Source organism: Octodon degus, unplaced genomic scaffold, assembly GCF_000260255.1.
Source record: "Octodon degus isolate 3935 unplaced genomic scaffold, OctDeg1.0 scaffold00332, whole genome shotgun sequence".
Lineage (NCBI taxonomy): Eukaryota > Metazoa > Chordata > Mammalia > Rodentia > Octodontidae > Octodon > Octodon degus.
In genome coordinates this window covers 954553-964497 of record NW_004524908.1, presented here as the reverse complement: position 1 = coordinate 964497, position 9945 = coordinate 954553, and the positions used below count along the sequence as shown (strand labels likewise).

Sequence of the window (9945 nt, the reverse complement as noted above, 5' to 3'; positions counted from 1 at the left end):
ATTAATTCAGGGTTTCTTTTTCATTTCTAATCTGAGGTCTTCTATATCTTTCTGCAACTGTTTTATTTCAGAAGCGGTTGATTCATTGCTTTCAGGTGTGTGATTTCCAATTTGTTCTGTGTTAGTGTCCTCTGTACTTGTTACGGGTGGGCTTGGGTTCTGAGGTTGCATTTTGTTACTTCTTGTCATTTTGTGTAGCACTGTCTTCTGCAATTTGTTGTAGATCTTTGCTGTAGTTACAACCTTCACACGTACTGAACTTGGAACTCTACAGAGTTTGGAGTTATCCAGCTGCGTCTGGTTTAGGTCTGGCTGCTGTGCTCCGCTCCTTCCTGCCACGGACTTGGGCTAGGACTGGGTCTGGGCTAGGACCGGGTCTGCGGGTTCCCGGAAGTCCTATGTGTGAGTTCTTAATGCAGAAGAGCCAGCTAAGCTCCAGCTTCTTTGATAAACAGTGCACTCCAATGCCTGTCATGTGTATGAAGCAACACAGAACCCTGGCTAAAACGTCACTTTTGAAACAAAATACTTCACAGTTCTGTACTGTAAAAAGAGTGAGAAATCATTATGTCACCTAGCAGAAAGCACCTGTAATGTTTGTAACTTTGCAGCTGGAGGTACAGAGAAACTGCAGAAGGTTTTCTCTCCCATTCATTACTAAGGGCAAAGGGCCAGAAACAAGTTTATGGACTCCATTGACCTGAAGGGAGATGCTTGTTTGTACAGCATGATGTGAGTTTCTAAGTCTGAGTTCTTAAAGCAGAAGAGCCAGGTAAGCTCCAGCTTCTTTGGGAAGTGGGGCATTCAAAGCATATTCCTGTATACGGCGCAACACAGAACTCTGGCTACATCTTCACCTTTGAAAATAAGTACTTCACAGTTCCACGCTTTGCGAACAGTGGCAAATCATTGAGTCTCCTAACAGAAAGCATGCGTGAGCTTTGTGACTTTCCAGTTGGAGGTGCAGAAAAACTGCAGAAAGTTTTTCTCTCTCCCTATCATTCCTTTTGGCAAAGAGTCACAAACACGTTTCTAGACTCCCGTGCAAAGATGAGAGCTTTTTGTTTCTACTACATGATTTGTGTTTCTATGTGTGAGTTCTTAAAGTAGAGGAGGCAGCTAAGCTCCAGCTTCTTTGCGAAGCAGGGCAATCCAATGCCTGTTCCTTTATACCACACAACAAAGAAATAGGTTTAAAACCTCTCTTTTGTAAATAAAGTACTTCACAGTTCTGTGCTTTGCAAACAGTGGCAAATCGTTCAGTCCACTAACAGAAAGCATCCATGCAGTTTGTAACTTTCCAGCTGGAGGTGAAGGGAAACTACAGAAATTGTTCTGTCTCCCATTCATTCCTAAGGGCAAAGAGCCACATACACGTTTCTAGAATCCAGTGCCCTGAGGAGTGCTGCTGGTTACACCAGCATGATATGTGTTTCTAAGTGTAAGTTCTTTATGCAGAAGAGCCACCTAAGCTCCAGCTACTTTGGCAAGCAGGGCACTCCAATGCCTTTTTCTGTATACTGTGCAAAACAGAATTCTGGCTAAAAAGTCACTTTTGAAACTAAAGTACTTCACAGTTCTGAGCTTTGCACACAGTGGCAAATCATTCAGTCTCCTAAGAGAAAGCATCCGTGAAGTTTGTGACTTTCCAGCTGGAGGTGCAGAGAAAATGCAGAAGGTTGTTCTCTCTGCCATTCATCCCTATGGGCAAAGAGGCCCAAACATGTTTCCAGACTCCATTGCCCTGAGGAGAGCTGCTTGATTCTACTGCATGAATTGTGTTTCTAAATGTGAGTTCTTAATGCAGAAGAGCCAGCTAAACTTCAGCTTCATTGGGAAGCAGGGAACTCCAATGCCTGTTACTGTATATGGCGCAACACAGAAATCTGGCTACAACTTCACTTTTGTAAAAAATGACTTCACAGATCCGTGCATTGCAAACAGTGGCAAATCATTCAGTCTCCTAAGAGAAAGAAACCGTGACGTTTTAGACTTTCGAGCTTGAGGTGCAGAGAAACTGCCGAGGTTGTTCTCTCTCCCATTCTTTCCTAAGGGCAAAGAGCCACAAAGATGTTTCTAGACTCAAGTGCCATGATTAGAGCTGCTTGTTTCTACTGCATGATTGGTGTTTCTAAGGGTGAGTTTTTAATGCAAAAGAGCCAGCTATGCTAAAGCTTCTTTATCAAGGAAGGCACACCAATTTCTGCTCCTGTATATGGCACAACACAGAACACTGGCTGAAACGTCACTTCTGTAACTAAAGTACTTCACATTTACGCGCTGTGATAATAGCAGGAAATCATTCAGTCTAATTACAGAAAGCATCCGTGAAGTTTGTGACTTTCCAACTGGAGGTTCTGAGAAACTGCACAAGGTTGTTCTGTCTTCCATTCATTCTTATGGTCAAAGAGCCACAAACACTTTGTAGACTCCACTGATCTGAGGACAGCTGCTTGTCAAGACTGCAAGATGTGCATTTCTAAGTGTGAGTTTTTAAAACAGAAGAGGCAGCTAAGCTCCAGCTTCTTTGGCAAGCAGGGCACTACAATTCCTGTTCGGGTAATCACTTTTGTATCTAAAGTACTTCACAGTTCCGTGCTGTGAAAAGAGTGGCAATTCTTTCAAGCTCTTAACAAAAAGCATCCCTCCAGTTTATGACTTTCCAGATGGAAGTGCAGAGAAACTGCAGAAGGATGTTCTCTCTTCCATTCATTGCTATGGGCAAAAAGGCACAAACACGTTTCTAGACTCCAGTGCCTAGAGGAGAGCTGCTTGATTCTACTGCATTAATTTTGTTTCTAAGTGTGTGTTCTTAATGCAGAAGAGCCAGGCAAACTCCAGCTTCTTTGGGAAGCAGGGCACTCCAATGCCAGCTCCTGTATATGGCCCCAAACAGATCTCTGACTAAAACTTCACTTTTGTAACTAAAGTACTTCAGAGTTCCACGCTGTGAAAAGAGTTGGAAATCATTCATTCTCTAAGAGAAAGCATCTGTGAAGTTTGTGATTTTCCAGCTGGAGGTGCAGAGAAACTGAGGATGGTTGTTCACTCTAACATTCCTTCCTATGAGCAAAGGGCCACAAACACGTTTTAGACTCCAGTGCCCTGAGGAAAGCTGCTTGTCTCTGCTGCAAGATTTGTGTTTCTAAGTGTGAGTTCCTAAGAAGCAGTGCCAGCAAAGTTCCAGCTTCTTTGGCAAGCAGGGCAATCCAATTCCTGGGCCTGTATACAGCACAAAAGAAAACTCTGGCTAAAAATTCACTTTTCTAACTAAAGTACTTCAGAGTTCCTCGCTCTGAAAACAGTGGCAAATATTCAGTCTCCTAAGAGAAAGCATACATTAAGTTTGTGACTTTCCAGCTGGAGGTGCACAGAACCTGCAGAAGGTTGTTCGCTCTCCCATTCATTCCTATTGGAAACAGCCACAAACACTTTTCTAGACTCCAGTGCCTGAGGACAGCGGCTTGTTTCTACTGCATGATTGTGTTTGTAAGTGTGAGTTTTTAATGCAGAAGAGCCAGCTAAGCTTCAGCTTCATTAGGAATCAGGGCACTCCAATACATGTTCTTGTATACAGGGCAACACAGAAATCCGACTAAAACGTCACTTTTGTAGCTAAAGTATTTTGCATTTCCGTGGTATGAAAAGAGTGACAAATCATTCAGTCTCCTAACAGAAAGCATCCGTGAAGTTTGTGACTTTCAAGCTAGAGGTGCCGAGAAACTGCAGAAGGTTTTTCTCTCTGCCATTCATTCCTTCTCGCAAAGATGCACAAACACGTTCTAAACTCCAGTGCCCTGAGAAGAGCTGCTTCTTTCTACTGCATGATTTGTGTTTCTAAATTTGAGTTCTTAATGCAGAATATGCAACTAAGCTCCAGCTTGTTTGTGAAGCAGGACAATCCAATGTCTGTTCCTGTATACGGTGCATCAGAGAATTCTGGCTAAAAAGTCATTTTTGAAAATAAAGAACTTCACAGTTCCCCGTGTTGCATAGAGTGGCAAATCATTCAGTCTCCTAAGAGAAAGCTTCTGTGAAGTTTTTGACTTTCTAGCTGAAGGTGGAGAGAAACTGCAGAAGTTGTCCTCTCTCCCATTCTTTTCTATGGGCAAAGAGCTACAATCACGTTTCTAGACTCCACTGCCCTGAGTAGAGCTGCTTCTTTCCATTGCACGATTTGTATTTTAGTGTGAGTTCTTAGTGCATAAGAGTCACATAACTCTAGGTTGTTTGTTAAGCAGGGCACTCCAATGCCTATTCCTGTATACGGCGCAACGCAGAACTCTGGCTAACACGTTCACTTTTGTAACTAAAGGGCTTCACATTTCCCTGCTTTGCAAAGAGTGGCAAATCATATAGTCTTCTAAAAGAAAGCATCCGTGAAGTTTGTGACTTTCCAGGTGGAGGTGCAGAGAATCTGAAGTAGTTTGTTCTCTCTCCCATTCATTCCTATGCTCCAAGAGCCACAAACACATTTCTAGACTCCAGAGCCCTGAGGAGAGCTGCGTGTTTCTACTGCATGATTTGTGTTTCTAGTCTGATTTCTAAATGCAGAAGAGCCAGCTAAGCTCCAGCTTCTTTTTGAAGCAGGGAGCTCCTATGCCTGTTCCTGTATACGGCGCAACAGAGATCTTTGGCTTAAATGTCAATTTTGTAACTAAAGTACTTCACAGTTCTGCACTGTGAAAAGAGGGGCACATCATTCAGTCTCCTAAGAGAAAGCATCCGTGAAGTTTGTGACTTTCCAGCTGTAGATCCAGAAATAGTGCAGAAGTTTGTTCTCTCTCCCATTCATTTCTATTGGCAAAGAGCACAAACACGATTCAAGGCTCCAGTGCACTGAGTAGAGCTGATTCTTTCTAAAGCATGATTGTGTTTCTAAGTGTGAGTTCTTAAGGCAGAAGAGCCAGGTAAGCTCCTCCCTCTCTGGGAAGCAGTTAACTCCAATGCCTGTTCCTTTATATGGCTCAACACAGAACTCTGGCTAAAATGTCCCTTTTGTAAGTAAAGTACTTCACAGTTTCGCGCTGTGCACACAGTGTCAAATCATTCACTCTAATGAGAGAAAGCATCCGTGAAGTCTGTGACTTTCCAGCTGGAGATGAAGAGAAACTGCAGAAAGTTTTTCTCTCTCCCATTCATTCTTAAGAGAAAAGAAGCACAAACATGTATGCAGAATTCAGTGCCCTGAGGAGAGCTGCTTGTTTCTACTGCATGATTTGTGTTTCTAAGTGTGAGTTCTTAATGGAGAAGAGCCATCTAATCTGCAGCTTCTTTGTTAAGCAGGGCACTCCAATGCCTGTTCCTGTATGCAGCGCATCACAGATCTCAGGGTAAAACGTCACTTTTGCCACTAAAGTACTTCACAGTTCCGTGCTCTGCAAACAGTTTCAAATCTTTAAGTCTCCTAAGAGAAAGCATCCGTGAAGTTTGTAACTTTACAGCTGTAGGTGCAGAGATACTGCAAAAGGTTTTTCTCTCTCCCATTCATTCCTATGTGCAAAGATTCTCAAACACTTTTCTAGATTCCAGTGCCCTAAGGATCGCTGCTTGTTTCTACTGCATGATATGAGTTTCTAAGTGTGATTACTTAATGCAGAAGAGCCAGCTAAGATCCACCTTCTTTGGAAAGCAGGGCACTCCAATGCCTGTTCCCCTATATGGCGCAACACAAAACTCTGGCTAAAATGTCACTTTTGTAACTAAAGTACTGCACAGTTCTGCACTGTGAAAAGAGTAGCAAATCTTCAGTCTAAAAAGAGAAAGCATCCTTGAATTTCGTGGCTTTCTAGCTGGAGGTGCAGAGAATTTGGAGAAGGTTTTTCTCTCTCCCATTCATTACTATGGGAAAAAAGAGGCAGAAACACGTTTCTAGATTCCAGTTCCCTGAGGAGAACTGCTTTTTCGTACTGCATGATTTGTGTTTCTAAGTGTGACTTCTTAATGCAGGAGACCCAATTAATCTCCACTTTCTCTGGGAAGCAGGGCACTCCAATGCCTGTTCCATTACACTGTGCAACACAGAACTCTGGCTAAAGAGTCATTTTTGTTGCTAAAGTACTTCACAGTTCCGCGCTGTGAAACAGTGGCAAATCATTCAGTCTAATTAGAGAACGCATCAGTGAAGTTTGCGACATGCCAGTTGGAGGTGCAGAGAGACTGCCAAAGTTTGTTCTCTCTTCCTTTCATTCTTATGGGCACAGAGCTACAAACACGTTTCTAGACCCTAATTCCCTGAGGAGACCTGCTTGTTTCTACTGCATGATTTGTGTTTGTCAGTGTGAGCTCTTAATGCAATAGAGCCATGTAAGCTTCAGCATCTTTAGGAAGCAGGGCAATCCAATGCCCATTACTCTATACGGCGCAACACAGAATTCTGGCTAAAACGTCACGTTTGTAAATAAAGTACTTATATTTCCGGTGTGAAAAGAGTGGCAAATCATTCAGTCTCCTAACGGAAAGCATCCGTGAAGTTTGTGACTTTCCAGGTGGAGGTGCAGAGACACTGCAGAAGGTTGTTCTCTCTCCCATTCATTCCAATGGCAAAGAGCCACAAATGCTTTTTTAGCCTCCAGTGCCCTGAGGAGAGTTGCTTGTCTCTACAGCAAGATTTGTGTTTCTATATTTGAGTTCTTAAAGTAGCAGAGGCTGCTAAGCTTCAGCATCTTTTGAAAGCAGGGCACTCCAATGCTTGTTCCTGTATACTGCGCAATACATAAATCTGGCTACAATCTCATTTTTGTAACTAAAGTATTTCACAGTTCTGCACTGTGAGAAGATGGGCAAATAATTCAGTCTAATAAGAGAAAGCATCTGTGAAGTTTGTGTCTTTCCAACTGGAGGTGCAGAAAACCTGGAGAAGGTTGTTCTCTCTGCCTTTCATTCCTATGGGAAAAGAGGCACAAACTTGTTTCTAGACTCCAATGCCCTGAGGAGAGCTGCTTGTTTCTACTGCAGGATTTGTGTTTCTAAGAGTGCGTTCTTAATGCAGAAGAGGCAGCTAAGCTCCAGCTTCTTTCGCAAGGAGGGCACTGCAATTCCTGTTCCTGTATATGGCACAACACAGAACTCTCGCCAAAATGTCACTTTGGTAACTAAAGTACTTCACAGTTCCGCGGTGTGAAAAGAGTGGCAAATCATTCAGTCTCCAAGCAAAAAGCATGCGTGAAGTTTGTGACCTTCCAGCTGGAGGTGCAGAGAAACTGCAGAAGGTTGTTCTCTTTCCCATTCATTCCCATGGGTAAAGAGCCACAAACTTGTTTCTAGACTTCAGTGCCCTGAGTAGAGCTGCTTGTCTGTACTGCAAGATTTTTGTTTCTAAGTGTATGTTCTTAAAGCAGAAGAGGCAGCTAAGGTCCAGCTTCTTTGGAAAGTGGGGCACTCCAATTACTGTTAATGTATAAGCCATAATACAGAACTCTGGCTAAAACATCACTTTTTAACAAAAGTACTTCAAAGTTCCACGTTCTGCAACCAGTGGCAATTCATTCAGTCTCCTAACAGAGATTACCTGGGGAGTTTGTGACTTTCTAGCTGGAGGTGCAGAGTAACTTCAGAAGGATGTTCTCTCTCCCATTCATTCCTATGGACAAATAGCCACAAACACGTTTCTAGACTCCAGTGCCCTGAGGAGAGCTGCTTGTTTCTAATACATGATTTGTGCTTCTAAGTATGAGCTCTTCATGCAGAAGATCCAGCAAAGCTATAGCTTCTTTGGTAAGAAGGGCACTCCAATGCCTGTTCCTATACACAGTGCACACAGAATTGTGGCTAAATCTTCACTTTTGTAACTAAAGTACTTCACAGTTCCACTCTGTGAAAACAGTGGCAAATCATTCAGTCTCCTAAGAGAAAGCATCCGTGAAGTGTGTGACTTTCCAGCTGGAGGTGCAGAGAAACTGCAGGAGGTTGTTCTCTCTCCCATTCATTCCTATGGAAAGAGGCAAAAAAGGTTTCTAGACTTCAGTACCCTGAGGAGAGCTGCTTGTTTCTATTGCATGATTTCTGTTTCTAAATGTGAGTTCATAATGGAGAAGAGGCAGCTAAGCTCCAGCTTCTTTGGGAAGCAGGTCACTCCAATGCCTGTTCCTGTATATGGCGCAGTACAGAACTCTGGCTAATACGTCACTTTTGTATCTAAAGTACTTCACAGTTTGTCACTCTGTAAACACTAGCAAATCATTCAGTCTCCTAAGAGAAAGCATGTGAAGTTTGTGACTTTCCATTTGGAGGTGCAGAGAAACTTTAGAAGGTTGTTCTCTCTCAGATTCATTCCTATAGGCAAAGAGCCACAAACACGTTTCTAGACTCCAGTTCCTTGAGTAGAGCTGATTGTTTCTACTGCATAATTTGTGTTTTCTAAGTGTGATTTCTTAATGCAGAAGAGCCATCTAAGCTCCAGCTTCCTTGTGAGACAGGCCACTCCAATGCCTGTTCCTGTATAGGGCGCAACACAGAACTCTGGCTAAAACTTCACATTGGTAATTAAAGTACTTTACAGTTCCACAGTTTGCAAACACTGGCAAATCATTAAGTCTGCTAAGAGAAAGCATGCGTGAAATTTGTGACTTTCGAGTTCTAGGTGAAGCGATGTTGGAGGCCATTAACCGGTATCCATTCTATTCCTCTTGTAGGTCAAGTTTATGTTCCTTCTCACCTTGCCTATTCCCTGGGAATCACGTGCTATGCCCTAGGGATTGCACACTCCCCATTGCCTAGACACCTGATGACCCCGAGAGCCGAGACTTCCTCATTCCATCACCCCCTATTTATACCCAGAACCTCCCCTAAATAAACGAGGCTTGATCAGAATCTTTGTCTTGCCTCCATTTCTCGCGTCTCCTGTCCTTTATCCCCTCTTCAATTCCCCGCTCCTCCCCCAGGTGACCTTCGTTGACTGACCAGCTGGTTCGCGACAAGTGGCGCCCAGCAAGTGGGGCATCTGGTACGGAGGATTCAGTGACGGAACCGTCTGAGAGAGCGCGCGCAAGAGAAAGCCAGTGAAAGAGAGAGCCGGCAAGAGAGTAAAAGAGACAAAAGAGAGAATAAAAGAGGTCTGCGCTGTAGTTGCCTGCTGCGACATCTGAACCTCGGTAAGCGGATGGCACCCCTTTCCCCTTTCCCTTGACAATGGACAGGCATTGAGTGAATGAGATATATAGAAAGTTTGAGTAAATCATTAAAGGTGCGAGGAGTAAATGTTAAAATTAAGGATTTGTGTCAATATTTTGAATATATTAAATAAGTTTGCCCATGGTTCCTTATTGAAGGTATTGTTGATCAGAGGTGATAGAAAAGGTTTGGTGATGCCCTTAAGGATTATTATGAGACTTTTGGACCTAAAAAGTCCCAGTGATACAGGGAAGTAAAACTGCAGAGTTCGTGTTCTCTAAAACCAAGGGGTGGATTTTGGGAACAAACGGAGGTTGAGAGTAAAATGTTTGATTTGGAAGAAAAGCTTCTGTCTCAGAGAGGACAGAAGGGGGACCCGAGTGGGTTGCCCAGGAGATGTCTTTTTCAGTTTATTTTTATAGAGCAAAACCATGCGGGGTTAAGGTAGAGAGGAAGCGGAGAAGTCCCAGATCGGCCGCTGATGTGGCGCAGAGTAAGAGGCAGTGGTGCCGTCCCCGGGTGAAGGCAATGGCTTTGAGGAGGGAGGAGGGGCCGCTCTGGACATGTGAGAGGAAGATGTCTCACTTAGGTGGATGTGGAGTGGGACAAAACTATGATCAACCAATGGGATTGCAAACAGCATTGCTCAGGTAAATTTGATTATGCCCAGGGCCAAATGGGGGGTGGGCTGGTGACTCACTTAGGTCTTTTTAGGTGATTGATACCTATTTAGAAAATCAATCCCAGGTGCTACTCTTTTAGCATTTGTTTGGCCTTTAGGTCTTTAGGTCTGGCTCAGCAGGAGCATCCGCCCCCACACAGTTACAAGATAAC

General features: G+C 43.5%; 1 long non-coding RNA gene across 1 annotated transcript in view; it reads right to left on the bottom strand.

Annotated features, from left to right (window-relative positions):
• The window catches only part of LOC111814503, a 24399-nt gene extending 17330 nt beyond the window's left edge, over positions 1-7069 (bottom strand). The window contains exons 1-3 of the long non-coding RNA XR_002819466.1: positions 7060-7069; positions 2422-2429; positions 2259-2265 (exon numbers count right to left, since the gene is read on the bottom strand). This is a non-coding gene — a long non-coding RNA (uncharacterized LOC111814503). The remainder of the gene's footprint in view (positions 1-2258; positions 2266-2421; positions 2430-7059) is intronic.
• Between the last annotated feature and the right edge of the window lie 2876 nt (positions 7070-9945).